Source organism: Ambystoma mexicanum, chromosome 2q (genome assembly GCF_040938575.1).
Source record: "Ambystoma mexicanum isolate Mex_15411 chromosome 2q, UKY_AmexF1_1, whole genome shotgun sequence".
Lineage (NCBI taxonomy): Eukaryota > Metazoa > Chordata > Amphibia > Caudata > Ambystomatidae > Ambystoma > Ambystoma mexicanum.
In genome coordinates this window covers 205,545,174-205,565,545 of record NC_090924.1, presented here as the reverse complement: position 1 = coordinate 205,565,545, position 20,372 = coordinate 205,545,174, and the positions used below count along the sequence as shown (strand labels likewise).

Below are 20,372 nucleotides of genomic sequence, written 5' to 3'. Positions count from 1 at the left end.
TGGATCTCAACATATCTGGATGCCCAAGTATTTAAACCAGTCTGTGGCCACGAAATCTGCAATCCCATTGCATTTCCTACTGGCGCCCCTGGACTGGGAACAAAAGTGACTCATTCCATTAGACACGGAGACCACTATAGCACTCCTAAATCTGTAAAATGGTCTGGCATCAGGAACTGCTTAAGATGGCTGCGCCCAGCACATTGATCTTTCCTCGGCAGGCTCCCTCCTATGGAACAGCCTTATTCTGTCTTGAGCCAGATCTCCTAAAATTCTGGAAGCTCCTCAAAACCTTCCTTTTCACCTCCTCCTTCACTTACTCCTCTAAACCCCACAGTTGCTGAGATTGGTGACCAGGGCTCGTGTCATCCTGGGTCCTGGCCTACCACACAATCTCCTTCAGCCTCCACCCGCTCCCAGCACTTGCCTTGGCACCCACTGGCCTATGCCACCACAGGCCTGCACTTATTTATTGGCAGGTGACCACTCTCACCAAATCGCTTAACAGCTGGTTACTCCCTAGCTCTTCCCTCTGTGGTACTCCTAGCACACTCGCTCTTCCCTTCTCTTCACTTGCACGTTTTGAATGCTCACAAGCCTAGTAGGTCCGCCTTTATCTTTCATTGTTGTATTAACTTTTCATTCCCATGTTCCCTCCCTCTTGCTCTGTGGGCGCTTTGAAAGACAATTTACCTGTTTTATAAGCGCCTTACAAATGCACAATAAATAAAAATGAATACAAATTGAGCGCAACATCTGCACTAGCTGTTCCCTATCACTTCAGGCCTCTGCCTGCTGGGCCCATAGATGTCCTTCTGATCACCACGGATGCAGTCCGGGCGCTGTTCACAAATTAAAACTGCCTGCCTCTTCCGTTGTCCAAGCAGGTTAGAAATCTCCAATTAGGTATTGATTTATGATATAGTTGCTTGATAATATCCTATGGCTTTCCATAGCTTCAGGAGTCTACGATTACATCACGTCGCTGTGACTTTTAACTGTGGACACAGAGGCCTTGTTTGACCTGCAGGGTTTGAAATTTAGATTTGATGAGCAAGAGCTAGCACCAGCTGCTGGGTGTCAGTCCTGCATGATCCATTATATTTTGATGTCCTAATTCTTCTTTGTATTCGTAAACGCCCAGTTAATGTCCCATGCATGTTTGTAGGGCACCAGTTGGTCTGGGCAAACAAAGTAGATCCTGGTAACTGTTGACTTTCCTAGGGTAGATGCAGGAGCTAAATGGCTCCCAGCAATTTTGAGCCTTTACTTGACGACAAAACTGATACTTTCAGGAAACATGTTGAGCCCAAACTGCAAAACAATATATCTTAACCAATTGTAATCTTATGTGACATCCTAAGATGTGCTTGTGCCATCACCTGCGCACTAGATGTGGAAAAGGAAAGGACTATGCAACATGCTTCTGTGCTGAAAGGCAAAGATCAGTCACGCACAGAAAGATATTTCTCATATCCTGGCAACATGAATCTAGAATGGCTGCTTGTGAGTGAAGGTGGTCATTTCCCCAAAACGCAGATCCCAAACTCAGAATAAATGGACACACCCCAGTAGGGAATGAGAGGAGAAAGATTGCAAGTTGAACAAAGTTTATCTCCGGTAAAAGATGCACGCAGAGGACTCTGCTGCTCTGAGAGCGCTCTGCCAAATGATGCATGAACAGTACATTATAAAGTGAAAATACGTCATGACATACAGTGTGAAGGGAACAATCGTTCATTAGTGGGCACCCATGGCCCATTATGTAACAATATACAGTTCCAGATTCCAATTGGTTTCTGCGGCGGTCTCCGGGCACGTGGGTCAGCTGGGCTCATCTCCGCAGGGTGAAGGTCAGGCTGGGTCCACAAGATGTAACTGTTCTAGCTAATCTAAACTACACAATAATTATTGGCATGCAAAGAGTAATGTTGGGCATAAACCTTTATACCAGAATGAGGGGTTGCCTACAAATCGTGGGCAAACATATACACATTCTTAACCTAGGCCTGTTTGGGGGCAAGGGTGCAGTGGTCTTTACACATTCTTAACCTGGATCTCTCTGGGGAGTTTTGATCTGTGATTCATTCTCCCTGGTGCCTCATGGTTCAAACGAATGGATTGATGGGTGTTAGTCCACGGAGAATGTATGATGGCACAGGATTACGTATATGGGGGGCAATCTAGGGTGGCCTGTGGGGAAGGGTCTCACAAACAGTTACATGAAAGGAAAGTAGAGGGGCAAAAGGTTGTGCAGGCAGTAATTTCTAAAGGTGGGGGTTGAAGGAGCAGTTTTGTGGAGACTGATGAATACACAAGTCAAGATCCGCCCCTGTCACACACGGGGCAATGAGCTCAGAGGAAGAGAAGGAATACTGTATCTGTTTGCAACAGTTAGCGCCTGGGCTTCCGTGAGAAAAGGGCCTGTACGGCGCAGACGGGAGGAGGTGGTGGGGTTGTTGGAGCTGGCTGTGCGCGGCGTTGGACAATCGGAGAGAAGGCCTTTTAGAGATCATTGTGCAGCCTAGTACATAAATGGAGTTTGGAGTGACACAAAATGGTGTCTGAGTGTATCATCCAATGGCTTCCTTCCACTGTCAGAGGAAAGACTAGGGGGACGGCTCCCCGTGATGGGATGAGCAATAGACTTCTTTCATGCAGAATGTGCAGGGGGCAAAAAGACCCTCCCTCACATTCCCCCTTTTGTTACTCCTAAAGTAACGCATAACCTTGGTGATTAGTGCGCCTGCGCTGTTCTGCCTCCATCACCGCTTCATCCCAGGTAGGAGTTCCCTTTTATTGGCATCCAAGCCCTGCACACACACATCTTAGGCTTTGACCCCTTCTTGCATATTCTTCAGGAGTGCAGGTCATGTATATGCACCCACCATCCCAGCGAGATCCACCCACACCTCCTTATACCATTCTAGTTCATGGGGTTCTTTGATGGTTGTATCATACAAATTATCCACTCTGTCCCCTGTGTTGTACACTGCTGTTATGCTGTATTTGGGCTCTTGTGTATCCCGTTTGAACTTGTGCATCTTTCACATCATGAGGCACCGTTGTTGGGTTGCCCACTGTCACCATCATCATTGCACTACTGTCTGGCTGAGATTCCAAGACCTGAGTCAGCGGAAGCTGCTGAACAGCCCCCTCCCCACAGTTCCCCAGAAGCGTAACACTCGGAACCAAATTGGCGCTCAGCTCTGCCTGCCACACCTCCAAGGGAAAGGGGGAAGTGGATAAAATAAACACCAGGTTGGTTGCACCAGTGCTAGATTCAGAACCTGCAGATGGGGCAAGAATAACAAACACAAAACCACCTTTAAATGACCATGTTAGTTTACCTGCTTTCCATAAAAATCCACAATGAAATAACCCAAAGAACCATACCTGCTACTTCTCTAAAGTAAACCCAGAGAAGTTTGTATACTTGATGAAGATTAATAGCCTTGAGGCTTTTGCTGCGTTTCTCTCCCAAGATCACACCAGCTGTCCTTGTAGAATCTTGGTAAAGAGTTTTTACTGCTCCTAGCTCCTTCGTATTCTCCAAACTATGAGTCTTTTCCTGGAAGCCTAATTCCTCTCTATCCAGGTAATCTTCAGAACTCATGCAAACCTTGAAAGCCTTCCAGTCATTTGTTCCTGTCTAGGAAATTTACTTCAATTCCCTAAAGCCCAGATAGACAGCTTGGAAGACCCAATGAACTGACAAGGTTGAGACTCTCAGGAAAGTTCTGAACAAATTCACATTCACCAGTCAACCTTGTCAGTACACACTTTATGAAGTTGGTTAACGACTAACTTCATGCTTTAGCCCTCAGAGTTTTGTACTTGCAGGATGAAATGAGAGCAGACTCGCACGCACAATGGAGGTCCCGAAAGTTGAACCGTGCATGCGCAGTAATGTAGACACAAATTCGGGATGATCTGCGCACATGCGGAAGTGAAGACACGCGCTCAGTTGATTCGTGCACACACGCTAATGAATTTGCGAGTTTTAAAGAACCGCGCACACGCTGGATAGTCTCTACCCTTGCCAAACCGTGCGTGGACCACACCGAAAGCTAGAGAAGAATCGAAACGCTCACGCGCACAGGAAAACCGCGCTAGCGACAACACCTTCCCATCGCGCTCTACCTCTCAGCGAAAATGCTAGCACAATGTAAGAAGTCTGTCTTGAAATTGATTTTTAAAAAAATCAGCTTGAAAACAAAGGCAAGCTCTCTACTATAATGAGCGCACGCTTACAGTTCCAACATCCAGTTGTCTAGCTCTTGCACATTACAAATTTAAGCACATATTTTAAAACATTTGGAGGTTTTCTTAGTTCTGAAATAACTTGGAGCTTTTCTTTAAATACTTTGGGACATCTATATACAGCTCCAGAATACTATTTACAGGTCTAGTTCTAAAAAGCCAAATGGCTAGTCACTTATCTGAGTTCATGAATGATCCTCAGCTGCCTGCACTTGTCTTCAAGATGACTCTTGAATCACTCCTGATAATTCCTCGAAACCCAAACACTTAAACTTGAAGTCCAAAATCCTTAAAAGGCCTCATAAATAACAGGAGCAGTTTCATAACATGTCCCCTCAGATGGGCATAGACAATGAAAGGCGGTTTAGAATGTCCATTGTCTTTCCACCTGACATCTCCAGCCAATCGGGGCGCTTGCATAGGACCACCATCTTAGTCGGGGACACTTTCCATTCTCTGTAAGGGAAGTTAAGACCAAATCATCTGCTCGATTAAATTTCCCACAAGATACCCAGCAGAACCTGACTACTAGGCATAGATTTTGCACAGCATCGAACCCCTACCTGGCGCACAAAAAAAAAATCAGCAGCACAAATACTATGATGGGGATGAGTAGCTTCCTTGCAGTCCCAAACTAGGAAGGAACCCAGTCAAAAAGTCTATCAAACCAGTCGACTGACTGTACACCGCCCTCCTTCATTCTTTCTCTGAGGTTTTATACCGCAGTTATCACGTGTGATAATGTCTCGTTGTCTGCATCTGCAGAAGGCCCAATGTGCAACATGCACTCCGGATTCTTCCGCAAACACTGCTTTCCATCACTGTGAGAGGTCCATGACAGCGGTTTTGCATGGTCATCAATCGCAGGGCTCTGAATTCTACCTTGATGACCTTGAACCCCTCTTCAGTGTCGTTTGCAAGTTGGATCAGCTCCCACTTAACAATTTGTATCCACTTGGCGTTTGCTTGTGCCTGGATACTTGGTATGAGTGATGCAAAAGATGTATCTGCAGAGTTGAACAGCTTAAACTGGTCCAGTATCTGTGCCAAAAGTTCTGAAGAGTCTTTAGAAATCTAACTTGGTGCTCTTTTTGCGTGACACGGTCTTGTAGCTTATCTGACAGCACATTGTATGTGGGGGGGGGGGTTTGACTGAGGTGCTGGGGCCATTCTGGCGGGCACCCTCTCCCCCTGGACATTGCTCTCCGGGATCACCATCAGAGCCCAATGCAGCGTAGCTAGGACACAAGTACCTCGCCATGACGGTGGGAGGTGCAAGTACCCCTGTTCGCCGCACACCCAATAATTTTCTATCAAAGCAGCTGTGCCTTTCTTCATGTCGGCAGGATAAGTGTTTTGTTGCAATGTCTGTTTGAACCCATGGGCACTTTCCCTTCTCGTTGGAAAAAAAGTTCATATTGCACTTCGCGTTGTATCTTGATCGGCTTTTCGAGAGCTGTCACCCATGTCTGTTTGGCAATGTGCTGAGACCATGTTGCAGTGCATGTTCTTTCATAGCATTGGAATTTTTCTTCTGACCATCCTCGTAGTGCTTCTGCCTTGCACATAACGGTTTCCTCCTGCCATTTGTTTTCTGTGAACATTGTCCCTTGTCTGATTAATTATTTTACGTGAAGTACTCCTTGAGGCTTGCTGTGGCAGGGTTTCTCGTTCTGGATCAATTGTAACGTTATGGTGTGTGCCTGGAAGGTACTTCGAATTCTACAAAGTGCAAGATGAACGAGACACTGGGTATCCGCTAGGGGTGTTTCCTGGGGTAGAAGAACCTTGTGTTCCTGATGCGTGGGGTATCGGGGAACACACAGCAACTTTAATTTGTTGCTTGTTTGCCCATGGCGCTCATATCAGAGTACCATTTGTCAGACTGATCTGGATGACGCGGGCCTTCTACTGCATCATATATTTTCCATTCTGCTTACCTGTTCCTTCTGTTACTCCCCCCATGACCATTATGTAGCTTCATAATTCTTTAACGGATAGGAGAAATGCCTAAAATCATCTCTTCATTTTGATCATAATCCAGTTTCCAAAACTGGGGTAGGATGGGTACGTGGGGTGGGTGTTTGGGAGATAAAGTGCATGTAATCATCATTTGAGGTAGGTTCAACGGTTGTTTGTGTGTGAGCATATGACAACATTAATACATCAGAAATTGGATGGTCTTCATTGTAAGCATCCAATATATTTTCATCACTATTCATTGTTGAGTACGTAAACAGTGGGGTTTTCGTTGTACGTTTTTTGTGCAGAGATGTAAGATTTATGGAGACATTGTGGGTCCAGATCAACCTCAACCCATCCCCTACTAAGTGGGTTCCCTCCTGTACCAGTTTTGCCCCATCCCCCCGTCTTTTATACCCTCTAAAATAAAAGATGGGCTCCAGTAACGCCCTAGTCACAAATATTGTTGAAAATACAATGGCCGTAAAATAGTAAATACGCTTTAGTAGCGCTAACATTGCCCCTAATGCTAACTACATCTGTCGCGTTGTCATTGAGGTCCCTCGTTTCTACCATGTTTGTATCTACAGAGTGGAATACAGTGGGTTAAGTGCACTTAAAATCATGTTAAAACATATAATTCCATATTGAGAGGGAAAAGACGAGAGATGTATTTAATCATTATTCAATTTCATCTACTCAATCACTTTGCTGCACCTAGATTTACATTTCTGCATCTTGCTGTCATATTAAAGTACTTTATTTCACCTCAATTAACCTCATCAGGGTACAGCCACTTTGTGCTCATTTGGCTGTTCCCCTTCAGGCACTGTGCTGACATGCACTTTTCTAACATCAGAGAGATGTATCCATTATTTCAGGCCATTAACATTCACTGCGGAAGGGGTGCAATATATCACCTTGTAGGGCCGTGAAATCTTGGAGAATTCGATCTCCTCGCAACACTTCAAACGTACACCAATTCCCTGGGCATTAACTGTGAAATGGGACTGCCCGTTGCTGCAGTGCAGTCAGTTTCGCTTTCCCTCGTGAAGGGTGGGGCCACTTGCTTAGCTATGCTCCTCACTACTCGTGTAAGCTGGGTCAGATAATCCCTGAATCCCCCCCCCCCCACCACCCCAGGATACAGGCAGTCCTGTGAGCATCTGAAGCTCTTCTTATTGGGAATAATGGGGGTTGTATGGGTCTTCCTGTCACTATTTCGTGCGGGGAGAAGTGGTATTTGCTTGGTTGTGTTCGTAATTGAAATAATGCCAAGGGCAGGCAATATACCCAATTCCTTGTGAGGGTATGGCATAACTTTGACAGTCTACATTTGAGGAGGCCGTTGATTTTCTTGACCATTCGTTCACTTGCAGGTGGTAAATGGAACATAGAAGGGATGTTACTTTTTTTAAAGAGGTCGTTCACAAAGTGCGCTCCTTTGTCGGAGTGTATGACATCACAAATGCCCCAACGCAGGAAAGCGCATTTCGCATCTCGGTGTGCAAAAGGTCCTGCTTCCACCCAGCGTGAAAAGGGGCAGACCACCACTATTGGGTATCTTGCACCATTGCACTTTTCTCCCATGTCTGCATAGTCAATGTGCAGTTCACGGAAAGGTCCGATGTGGTGGGGCAGTGTTCCTCGCAGTGTCCTGAGGGTCATCCCAGAGTTGTATGTTTGACAAGTTACACATTCAATAGTCATTTTTGTGAGATGCTCTTGGCGACTTGGGACAAACCACTCCTCCTGGATGTTTTGTTGTGTGTGTGCTGGAAATGTAGTTGTTGCAAGGCAAGCTGGAATAGTTCCACAGGCAATACTACCTTCCCTGTTCTCTCTTGCCACCAGAGGAGATCAGTGGGTGACTGAGTGCAACCACTCCTTGACCATATCTCTTGTTGTTCAATTGGGGCTCTTTTGCAGGTCTATTTGTGTGATTGCCAATGGATTATACCCCACTTCTTTTTCCTCTTATGCGTTACCCTTTAGCAAATATTCTGTTGCTTGGGGCTTTTGGAAATATGCTGCCTGCTTTGCTGTGGCGTCTGCTGACACATTTCCTAGTGAGATTACTTCACTGGTATGGGCTTGGCATTTTACCAAAGCCACTATTGATTGATCTGAGAGAACTTCTATTAGTTTAAAAGTTCTGCATGTTGTACTAGGGACCTGTCTGCCCTCCTGAAACCTCTCCTCCTCCACCTGGACAACCCAGCATGTACCATTGTGGTTACGTATGCCGAATCTGAATTGTTACTGCACATCCTTTCGCTGCATGCAATCCTTCAATTAGTGCTACTAGTTCTGCTGCTTGTGCTGAATAATGCATAGGTAGTTTTTTTTTTTGCATGATTATCTCATACTCCCCTTCCTCCAATATCACTACCGCTGCACCCACATGCTTCTCTCCTGTATCTGGGCAAATGGATGCAGACCCATCCACAAAATACACCTCACCTTCCTCTAGGGCATTTTTCTTTGCTTTGGGGATGTGGTCTCCCTCCCCCTTGTATGTGGCACAATCATGATTTTGCATGTCTTCTACCGTTCATGGCTCAATGAGGAACGTGGCTGGATTTACTGTTTTGCAGTGCACTACGTGAATGTTGGAGCTAGAGAGTATTATCTCATAAGAAGTTGCTCTTTGTGTGTTGAGTGTAAATTCGGATTGTTCGAGACTTTTAAACAAGGAATGTTCAACAAATAGTCACTGAGCACCACATTACTATGATGGTGCTTTTTTTTCAATTGCAAAGGCGGCGGCTGCTGCTAGAGCTTGTTTGCACGTGAAGTGCCCCTGCATCACTGAGTCGAGGGTGCCGCTGTAATATGCTAATGGATTGTGCCCTAAAGATGTTTTCTGTGTTAGGACAGCTGTCATAAGTGTTCCATTGCAGTGTGAAAACAGGTAGAATTCTCGTTCATAATCTGGGGTTGCTAGAACGGGGGCTGTAGAAATATTCCTTTTAGTGTCGTGAAGGCAATGTACATGTCTTGTGTGCATGTGATAGTTGTGCTTTCTTTTTGGCCTTGTAGTAGGGGCCTTGTGTATGCTGCTTAGTCGAGTATCCATGCTCAGCAATAAATACATATGCAGAGAAACATTTGCATGTCCTTCACTGTGTGGGGCCTGGCTGCAGCGCGTACTGCTGCTGCCCTATCTGGCAGTATTCTTTTGCATCTCTAGATATCGGTTGTCCCAGACACAGTACTTCAGCTAGACAGTACTGCAACTTTCTCTGTTCACCTTGTAACCTTTGTGTGCCAACAAATTCAGTAATGTTAGTCATCTGTGCACTGTTTCTCATTTTCACCACAAATCAAAAGGTTGTCTATGTATTGAATCGCTGGGCTCTTTACATCAATATTGCCTAGATCTTCATGCAATATCCTGTTAAAAATACTTGGGCTTTCACACTCTCTGTGGTAATCTGCAATGTTTGTATCTTTTCCCTCCCAGGGTAAATGCAGTCGGGTATTGTGAGCTTGGGTCGAGTGGCGCCGAGGGGGGAAAAAAGCATTTTTCAAGTCTACCACTGTAAAGCATGTGGCTGTTTTGGAATGCTGCACAAAATGGATGCAGGATTTGGAACAAGAGAAAACTCCTTCTATATGATGTCATTAAGTGGGCGTAAATCCTGTATCATCCTCAAAGACCCTCCCTTCGCTTTCTTAATCGGATAAATCACAGTATTGCAAGGGGAATTTGATGGCACAATGATACCTTGCTGTAGCAATGCGTGTATCGTTTTTTACCCCCTCCTCTGCTTCCCTTAACAGGGGATCTTGTTTTACCTTGGGTAGCACCGCACCATGCTTGAGTTTAATCTTAACTGGGGTCACCTCTTGCAGGAGCCCCACGTCGGGGTGGTCCATAATTTTGTGTGTACCTGTTGCATGTCCTCATCAATAAATGAGGGTGTTAGTTACTCGCCTGTTTAATACCATTTATGTCACAGGGAATGCATATTTACATTATTCTCTCCCCGTCATTGTCCGTGAACAGCTTCTCGTCTGTCAGATTGCACAGCGATATGTTTGGGTTTATGCATAACACTGTCCTCCACTCGCAGCTGTGCGTGTCCAGACATATTGCCACAATACGTCCAGCTGATACTTGTACTCCCTGCAGGTCTAGGGAGAGGATGGTACCCAGTAATATTTCAGAGGCAGCTATGGGCCGGAAAACAGTTGGGAGGGTATTCTCCATTATTTTCGTGTTATTTTGGGTTCCACTCTTGCCAAAACTTGTATCCCATACACAAATTCGTGGGCACCCCTCGGATGGCTGTTTCATTTGCTATGGTATTAATCAACATTGCCCGCAGGGGGGGGGGGGCATATTCCCAGAGTTGAGCATACTATGCCCCTTTCAGTAAATGAAATGGTAATTTTGAGCTTACTAAGGAGGTCCCTCCTAGGCAGGTTTATTGGCGAGTCTTTGTGGTACAATAGGGGTGCTTGCACTGTTCCCCCCCCCCCTACTGTTATGTCCAAATCCTTAGTGTATGGAACTGTGACCACAGCCCCAGAAAATCCCTGCATTTTCCAAATTCTTGCCCGACAGCGGAAACCTGCCTTTCATTAGCCACGATTTTTCTGCTCCTGAGTCCGCCATGAAGATTAACTGTCTCCTATCTCTGCCCCCACCAGTGGTTCCTCGTCTGGACGTAGGGTAGTTGATAGGACTGAACACGCAAGTGCTCTCTGTGGGCTGTCCTAATCTGGGTGGGTTTGTCCCTGGGAAAGAAAATGTGTTTTCTCCAACCATAGCTATCACCCGAAATGGCACTGGTGCACCATTGGCGGTGGTGCCAAAAGGATTTGTGTGTGTGTGTGTTCCCCATTTGACTTTGACATGTCAATTGTTGTTCTGGCCCCTGTTGTGGTGCCCAAGGCTCTTGCGTTAACCGGGTGTCAGTTTGTTCTCCCTGTCCGTACCCCCCCATGGGTATGCCGTAAGGGCTTCCTGGGTTTGGATGGCCATACTGCTGCTCGTTATTGGATCTTTGTTTGTTTGGGTAATACGCCATGGGACGAGTATGACATTCCTTTGCAAAATGACACCACCTCCCACATGACCAGCATGCTCCCTCTCCCCCTCCTTTGGGCCCTTGTCCCAGTAGCCCCCTCTTTGTCCTCTGTACCCACCTCTTCCTCTTCCAGGTCTTCCTGGCCACTGGGGCCCTCCGTACTGCTCCTCTCCAGCCCATTGTTCTTGCCCGTTTGCTACCCAGGTCGCTGCCATTCTGGCCTGTAGTGCTATTGACCCCTCCTCCCTGTCGTTCTGGGGGGTATGGCAGCTGTTACTGCTGCGACCTTCACCAACTTATTTTGCGCAAGTTTCGCTTCGTCTGGCAATCTTTTCTGTGCGATTTTATTCCTCCCTCTCTGATCTTCTACAATGATGTACTATGATGCTTTGTTTTTCTGGCCAACCCTTGGCTTCTATCCCAGCTATTTTATCTCAGACCTTCTGCACCTCCTTCGGGAGGCCTCTCTTGATAATGAAGTAAAAGAGGGAGGTTGACTGGTCCCAGGCCATGCTTGTTTCCGCCCTCCACATATCATGCACCTGAAGAATGTACTGTGCAGAATCTTCCTCGTCCCCCATTGTGCATTGCATGACTGTGTAAATCAGGGGGTGTCGGGGAACATTCTCTGCCGTGCATCCCACACCTGAGCTCACGTTGTTAAAGGAAGTCCCATCATGCCGATCAGTCCATTGTTACTCCCAGGAACCCCGCTTTCACCCACACCCTGTCTGTTTGATCGCCCACTGCGGATACCTGCAGGCTCTTGATATCCCCTATGGCTAGTGGCACTCTTGTAGCGTTTTCTCAAAGGCATATATGCATTTTCCTGCCCCCTCCCACCCTGGAGAGCGGAGGCAGTGCCTTCAACAGATTGTTCTTGTCCATCAATGCCTAAGGCACATAGTGAGGCCTTCCTGCCCCCTTGTGAACAAGGGGCATTTGTAGATTTGTTCTCACTTTGCCCTTACCTTCATTCCCTTTTTCTTTGCCAGTGCTGTTCTCCCCATTCTGTTCCTCACCCTTCCTTGCCACCCTTCGCCTTCCACCTGTGGTGTCAGATACTGTACTTGCAGACCCCCTCCTGTCGCTCCTTCCTCGTACTCATTAATATCACTCCAACACTCTCCTTCCCCGTTGCATGTCACACTTTCTTGCCCCGTACTTGCCTGCTCACCTTCCCGCTCTACTCTTACTACCTTAACCTGTCATCCTCTGCTATAATGGAGTTTTTTGATGGTGGCGGTGTCTGCCCTCCCCCTGGCAGCAAAAGTGTACCTAACACAGGGCTCTTAGTCAGGCCAGTTCCTCTTGGGTATTGGTGATGTGGTCTTCTACATTTCGGGTGATGTGTGCTTGTTGGCCCATATAGACCCTTGGGGTCATAAGGGGGTCGGGGGTATTGCCGGTGTAGTTGGTACACTTGGTCGAGGTAAATACAACGGGTCACAATATCCCTAGGCAGGCTTCGTCAGTAATGGGTGCAGCTTTTTAGATTCCCCCTCCTTCCTCCTTTCCCCCCTCCTCCCTCCTAGTTTGTGGCCACTACAGATTGTGACTCCCTTTCCTTATTACTCGCAGGAGGTGTTTCTCAAAGATCCTCCAAAGATCCACCACTTCCCTTCTATTTTGAAGCTGCTTCCCTTTATATTTGGTGATAAAATGCTGCCACAAGGTTCAACAGTCTTATCGAAAGATCCTCCTTCTGGCCATATTTGAGCTGACCCATCCCCCTTAATCCGTTAGCCGTTGCCCATGGTACTTTTTTATTTTCTCACTGTACAGGGGGGGGGTGTTAGCAGATGTGCAGGAGTGGTGTATCTGCACCCACTTTCTTTCCACTGTCTGGGTGCGTGTATGCGTCAGTTACCACTATCAGTACTTTTTATATCTTCTAGCATAGACTTTTCAAATTGCATTTAAAATTTAGCTTGCACCTTATTTTACTTTGACCACTTCATGAAAGGAACAAGAAACATAAAAACATAAACCACTTAACAGGCAGACCTGACAGACTGACTTACCTTACTGACAACAAAGAACATAAAATATATATTTATGATAACTCTTTATCTTTTCTACCCTCTTTCAAGAATGCTGAATTTTCCCTTCATTCACTCCTCACATTCACCTCTCCCTGGCCCCTTCTAGGCCGACCTCTAAAGTGTTTATCAGTATCAAAAAGAAAGAATCGCTACCATTTTTTGAGTCCACTCATTATACAAGACTCCTACTTATTCCTTTTTGCTCACTTATATTCCTGCGCTGGTCGAGTCAGTACTATGCGGCGCCGCCTTCCACCCCCTTTCGGAGCTAGGTTCCTGGACCACCTCTTATTTCATCACCTTATATAAAAATCTAATGGCCATATGAAGAAGGAAAAAACAACTTAATAAGCAATCCCTCAATCTCACTCACACCCAATTCAACCCACAGGCCGTTCCCCCGCTGTTTAATCGGACTCTTCTCACATTCATTTTCCCTCCTTTAATTCTTCTTGCAATAGATACTCGCGTGTTCGTGGTGATCCGACAGCCTCTGTTTGCGGTCTATCCACAATTGGGGTGCCTCCCCCAACTAAGCAGACGGTGGCGAGCAGTTGGGTATTTGCGAAGCCGGGACCTGCAGAACCTGCTCAGGAGCGTACGCTTTTTAACTACCGGTAGGCAGTAGGTGGCGGTGGTCTTTATTGGGGCGGGGAGGCGTGTCCTGGGTCTCGCTGCAGCGTACGGGGGATTCTTCCTGGACCAATCGCGTAGTCAGGGTCACCAAGTGAAGGTGTGGTCATTCCCCAAAACGCTAATCTCAAACTCGGAATAAATGGACACACCCCAGTAGGGAATGAGACCAGGAGAAAGATTGCAAGTTGAACAAAGTTTATATGAGGTAAAAGATGCACGCAGAGGACTCTGCTGCTCTGAGCGCTCTGCCAAATGATACATGAACAGTACATTATAAAGTGAAAATATGTCATGACATACAGTGTGAAGGGAACAATCATTCATCCGTGGGCCCCTGTGGCCCGGTATGTAACAATATACACTGCCAGATTCCAGTTCGTTGCTGGGGTGGTCTGCGGGCACGTGGATCAGCTGGGCTCATCTCCGCAGGGTGAAGGTCAGGCTGGGTCCACAAGATTTAACTGTTCTAGCTAATCTAAGCTAATCTAAACTACACAATAATTATTGGCATGCAAAGAGTAATGTTTGGCATAAACCTTATACCAGAATATGGGGTCCCCTATAAATCGTGGGCAAACATACACATTCTTAAACCACGCCTGTGTAGGGGTAAGGGTGCGGTCGTCTTTACACATTCTTAACCTGGGTCTCTCTCGGGGGGGGGGGGGGGGGTTTGATCTGTGATTCATTCTCCCTGGTGCCTCATGGTTCAAACAAATGGATTGATTGGTGTTAGGTCATTGAGAATATATGATCTCACAGGATAAGGTATATGGGGCAATATAGGGTGGCCTATGGGGAAGGGTCTCACAAACAGTTGCATGAAAGGAAAGTAGAAGGGCAAAAGGTTGTTCAGGCAGTAATTTCTAAAGGTGGGGGTCGAAGGAGCTGGTTTGTAGAGATTATTGAATATACAAGTCAAGATTCGCCCCGGTCACACACAGGGCAATTAGCTCAGAGGAAGAGAAGGAATAATGTATCTGTTTGCAACAAATCGCACCTGGGCTTCCGTGGGAAAAGGGCCTGTAGGACGCAGACAGGGGTGGAGGTTGTCAGAGCTGGCTGTGCGCGGCGCTGGAGGATGGGAGAGAAGGCCTTTTTGGAGCTCATTGTGTGACCTAGTACAAAGATGGAGTCAGGGCTGACACAAAATGGAGTTTGAGTGTATCATCCAATGGCTTCCTTCCACTGTCATCGGAGGAAAGACCAGGGGGGGACGTCTCCCTGCGATGGGTTGAGCAAAAGACTTCTTTCTTGCAGAATGTACAGGTGGTGGGGGCAAAAAGACCCTTCCTCCCTTACATGAATCAAAGGGAAGGTGGAAGATGGGCAAGGACGGCTTAACCCATGAAGCGGGCTGGCTGAATGGGCGCCTCTGGATCGATTAGTTATTCGATGGAGAAGCGACTTGCGTTTTTTTATTTTTTAGTACAGCTTTTAGATTTTAGTGCAGCTTCTTGTTGGTTCATTTGTTTTTTCTTGCCAGTATGTCCTGCTATGCAGAACATTCTGGAGCTAACCATACTTCTATCAGGGGTCAAAATGTCAATTTGAAAGTCACAATCGCCCCCTCAATTCTCCAAATGCACAAAGCACACAGTTTCTTACTCGCCAATTGTTAGTAAGTAAAACCAGTGTAATACCAAAGGTGGCTTATTTATACTTTCGTTCTGCAAAGGTAGTCTGGGTAGGTAAGCATACTGTGGAAACATAGGGTTCCAGTGTGGCCAGCTGAGGGTTTAAGGTTCAAGCACATCAATAGGTGCCTGTTTTATGGTGGTAAGAGGGCTGTGGTAGTTTAGGTTGATAGATTGGCCTGTACCTGGTGCAAATAGTGCTGTGAAGTCACTTGAAATGTAATTGCTTGCCACAAGGTATCTTCTAAGGAGTATATTTTGCTGCCCATAATGTGCCAGATTTCGTTCATCTTGTCTGCTTCTCTAATTCCGAGATGTCTCAGAATTCTCACCATTCCAACATATGAGGATATAGACCCAGAGTTAATAGTAGAATGGACAGATGATAGTAAACGCTGCTCACTTTCTGTGATGACTTGATCAAATTTGCCAAGACAGATAAACATCTATTAGAAATTGAAAAACTAGAAGATCAACTATACAAAGCAGCTGAAGGAGACGAATGCAAATGCAAGGTCCTTGTCAAAGGGGCATTCATTAATGCCAGATCCCTTACTGCTCGGGCACTAGATGTGGCTGATCTTATCTTAACGCACGACCTTGACTTCATCGCCATTACTGAAACTTGGCTACATGCTGCCTCCACTCCCACTATCTATCCTTGCAGGATATAACCTCATCAGACATGACCGTAATACAAACCAATTTAAAGGAGGTGGCATTGCCATCATCCATAAAAACTCCACAAACTTCCGTATCTCCTCTGTTCATCAAATCTCATCTGCGGAAGTGCTGACAGCCAAATTAGCTCTTACCCCTAACCACACCATCACATTACACCTAATATGCAGGCCGCCTGGACCTATATCCACCTTTGCTGAAGATTTATCCAACACTCTTTCAGACACTAAAATCAAATCACAAATCATTGCACTAGGTGATTTCAACTTGGGCCTCTCGGATACCAATGATAGCGCTGCCCATGTTATCGACAATCTGTTCAGTAACTCAGGCTTTACTCAGCATATCAATAAACCTACACATTTCAAGGGTAGAATAGTCTATTGGATAGCTGGCTTAAACTGTGAAATTAATGTAAAATCCAACCAGCCCTGTGCTTGGACTGACCACCATCTAATCACCTTTAACTTCCCAGCCAAAACTATTAGTAGAACCTCTGACGTCGCACCCGCGCTCTCCACTAGAAATAATGCGTGACATAACCTGTGAAAAACTCTTCCCTCATCATCCCGGTTCTCAATGAACGGGCAGTCTCGTGCACTGATTCAACTGTTCTGGTCGACACCTTCAATCAGACTATGCTAAAAGCCCTTGACCTCATTGCCCCCTCTAAACTGAGAGAACCTAAACCTCAAGCTCACCTTAACTCATGGTTTACACCCCAGCTAAGAACTCTACGTAAAGAAAAACGAAACTCTGAAGCGCGCTGGAAAAGTAACCCCACGGAAACAAATAAAGCCAGCATTATTCTTGCAACTCTTCTTACAAAGAAGCAATACTCCAGGCGGAAAGACACCTATAATAAACGCATTGAACAAGCTAAATCCAATACCAAAGAGATGATCAGAATACTAAGAGTTGGAATCCCCTGTCACCCCACCAGACACATGCACCAAAGACAGCATTTGGTGCACTAATATTCAAAACACACTCCTTGGGAAGGAAGCTTCTCTCCAAGCCAAAATCAAGGACAAAAAAACTAGTTTGCAATTTAACCTGCAATCTAATATCCATTTGACCAAAAACAACCCTAGCCTTGACTCGCTGAAACCATTCAGTTTTTCACCCCTCTCTGTTACTGAAGTTGAAAATATGATCAACAGCCTTAAACCCTTCAACTGCCAGGTGGACCTATGTCCCGCGCCTATCATTAAGGAGGCCTCCCAAGACCTAGCTCCTTTCATTCCTACTTTCATCAACTCTTCTTACAGCACCGGGATAGTACCAGACAATTTGAAGGACGCCTGGGTTATCCCGCTCTTAAAAAAAAAAAAACATCACTGGATGCTAACATACCAACCAACTATAGGCCCATTACTATGGTACCTTTTTTTTTAAACTAAAAATCCCCGATCGAGCTGCCTACTTACAAATCCAAGAGTACATTGAATCTAAAACTCCTGGGACTGAGGCAATCCGGGTTTCATCCGCGGCACGGTACTGAAACTGCCCTCATTGATCTTGAGACACAAATTGAAGATCTGAAAGATGAGGGTAAACTTGCCCAACTACTTCTACTTGACCTTTCAGCAGCGTTCGATCTTGTAAATCACCAAATACTGTGACACCTCAAACTAGCTGCCCAATTTTCGGATCAACGGCCTGGATCAGTTTGTTTCTGGATAACAGATCCATGAGGGATTTCCCCGCCCCCCCCCTTTCCTCCCCCTCCTCAGCAGCAGCAAAACCATCACCAGTCACTTGTGGGGTACCACAAGGATCGTGTGTCGCCCCTACTTTGTACAACGGGTTTACAAAGCCCCTTTACGATATTCTGGACTATCTGGGTGTCACCTACACTAATTATGCTGACACCAGATACTCCTCCCCATCTCGGGAGACTATACTACTGACTCTCTGGCTGTTAACTCCATCTACCAAGTCATCCAAGCCTGTATGGCGCAACACTGACTGTCTGAACGACGAAAAGACAGAGCTCCTCAACTTCGGTTCTCACCAAAGACTCACCAGCCTAGACACTTTGTTCAACTCCTTAATTATTGATGGCAACACCATCAAGGTCTCCAAGGATACTAAAACATTAGGTATCTATATTGATTCCACTCTATCCTTGACTAGACAAACTAATGCAGTCTTTTCCGCAGCTGCTTACACCTGCAGGCTTATCACAGCCAGTCGCCCTTTCTTATCTCCAGCCAACTGTACTACACTAGCAGGACACTGGTGTTGTCAAAAATCGATTACTGTAACACCCTCTATTTTGGCACTAACCTTTGCAATTTAAACAAGTTACAAATCATCCATAACAATGCCATCAGAGCTGCACTAAATATCTCTAGGAGCCAACATATCTCTGACAGAGACGCAGTATGAGCTGGCTCTCAGTAACGCAACAAATCTCCTTGAAAACACTTGCTCTTACACACATGCCTCTCGGACCAAGCACCCAGCTACCTGGCCAATAGATTCTCCATCCACACCTCTAACGGACCCCGCAGAATTGCTCAGACTAAGTGCCTAACCATACCCCGCTTCAACCTTCAGAGATCTGGCGGGACCAGCTTCCCAATAATGGCTGCCAAACTCTGGAACTCGCTCGCCAACCCGCTAAGAGTGGAACCATCCTGCCATAGATTCAAAAACATGTCCAAAACTTGGCTATTTGCCCGAGACTCGCTCCTGACCAGCCTCCACTCATGCGATAGCCTGCAACCTCACCTTATGTAAATGTTACTGTTCATCCTTGCTTCATGTGTATGCACATATTTGTAATTTATCTGTAATGCTTTGTCTGCCTGCCTATACCATGTTGTAACCTAAGAGATGCGCCCAGATGCCTCTGGGCCTGGTGCGCTTTATAAATAAAATAAATACAAACACAAGGTGACAAGAATGAAAGAGAATCTTGTGCTATATGAGGGTGAAATAATAAGATTAAGAAAACAGCAAAAAATTCCAAAGAGACAAAAAGACTATGAACCGGGACAGATCTATGCTTTTGCAAGACGGTTTGATCAATCTATTAAGGACCAACCAAAAGTCAAAATCCCAGGAAGCTAATTTTGAAACCATTGCAAGTTCATCCTCCTCATCGGAAATGGAAATCTCGGATCCTGAATTGAGACCTGCTAAATTGTTTTTAGAGGAATAAGCAACACCACCTGGACAATATGGCAGGAAGAAAACCCAGAGGACGCCCACAAGGAAGAGGAAAAGGGGACAGAAGCAGCCAACGAGGAGGAGCAATAAACATAGGAACACCAGCAGGACAAAGTATGATGGGACAGAGATCCAGAGGGAAAGGGCGAGGCACAAGCATTTGAAAGTTAGACTTCTATTTCACCTATGGCATTATCTGTATAAGAGCTGGATCGAGCATTCTGCCCTGATCAAGAATTTGACCACAGATGGATGGCTTTAAACATTTGTGAAAATTGAAACTCAAATTCTTGCTACTAAAACCAGAGGATCGAGAAGAGTATAATAACACTGAATATTTTGCACCTAACCCCCTATCCGTCAAAGATCTGGAAGTTCTGATCACTCTGGACTCTCTAGCCGATGAAGATTCCATGGAAACTACCATGATGGAAAATACAGAAATCTCCAGGAGATATGGAATTGAAAAAGATGCACCTAGAGGAAGTCGTTTTAAGTTGGTCTACTATTTGTCCAAACATGACAAACAATATAGAAATGTTTGAGGAACTTGTCAACAAAGATTTGAGAACTGGCAACCTCCAAAAACGGAGGTAACACAACCAATCTATTTCTTTTTTTTTATTGTATTAGGTTAATTTAACTTTTTACATATACATGTATAAAAAGTAACAATTTCATTTACAGTCTCTTCCTACTTCAGACAAGATTGAAGAAGAGAGAGGAAGACCAATAAACATAACCTCAACAAAAACAGTCAACAGAACCGTGCACAATTCATTACAATTAAGTCCTATCATCCTTCATACATTTTTAGAACATCAGAGCTCAAGATACACAAATTAGAGCAAATGATGGTACATTCTCTATTGTCGGCTTTCCCATCTAGAAGAATGAACCTCTGATTGGACATCTGGTATTTGCTAATG

General features: G+C 45.6%; 1 protein-coding gene across 1 annotated transcript in view; it reads left to right on the top strand.

The window, feature by feature from the left end:
• Positions 1-20,372, top strand: part of SMG1 (SMG1 nonsense mediated mRNA decay associated PI3K related kinase) — a 2,768,248-nt gene that overhangs the window by 30,978 nt on the left and 2,716,898 nt on the right. The gene's annotated exons all lie outside the window — the stretch shown is intronic.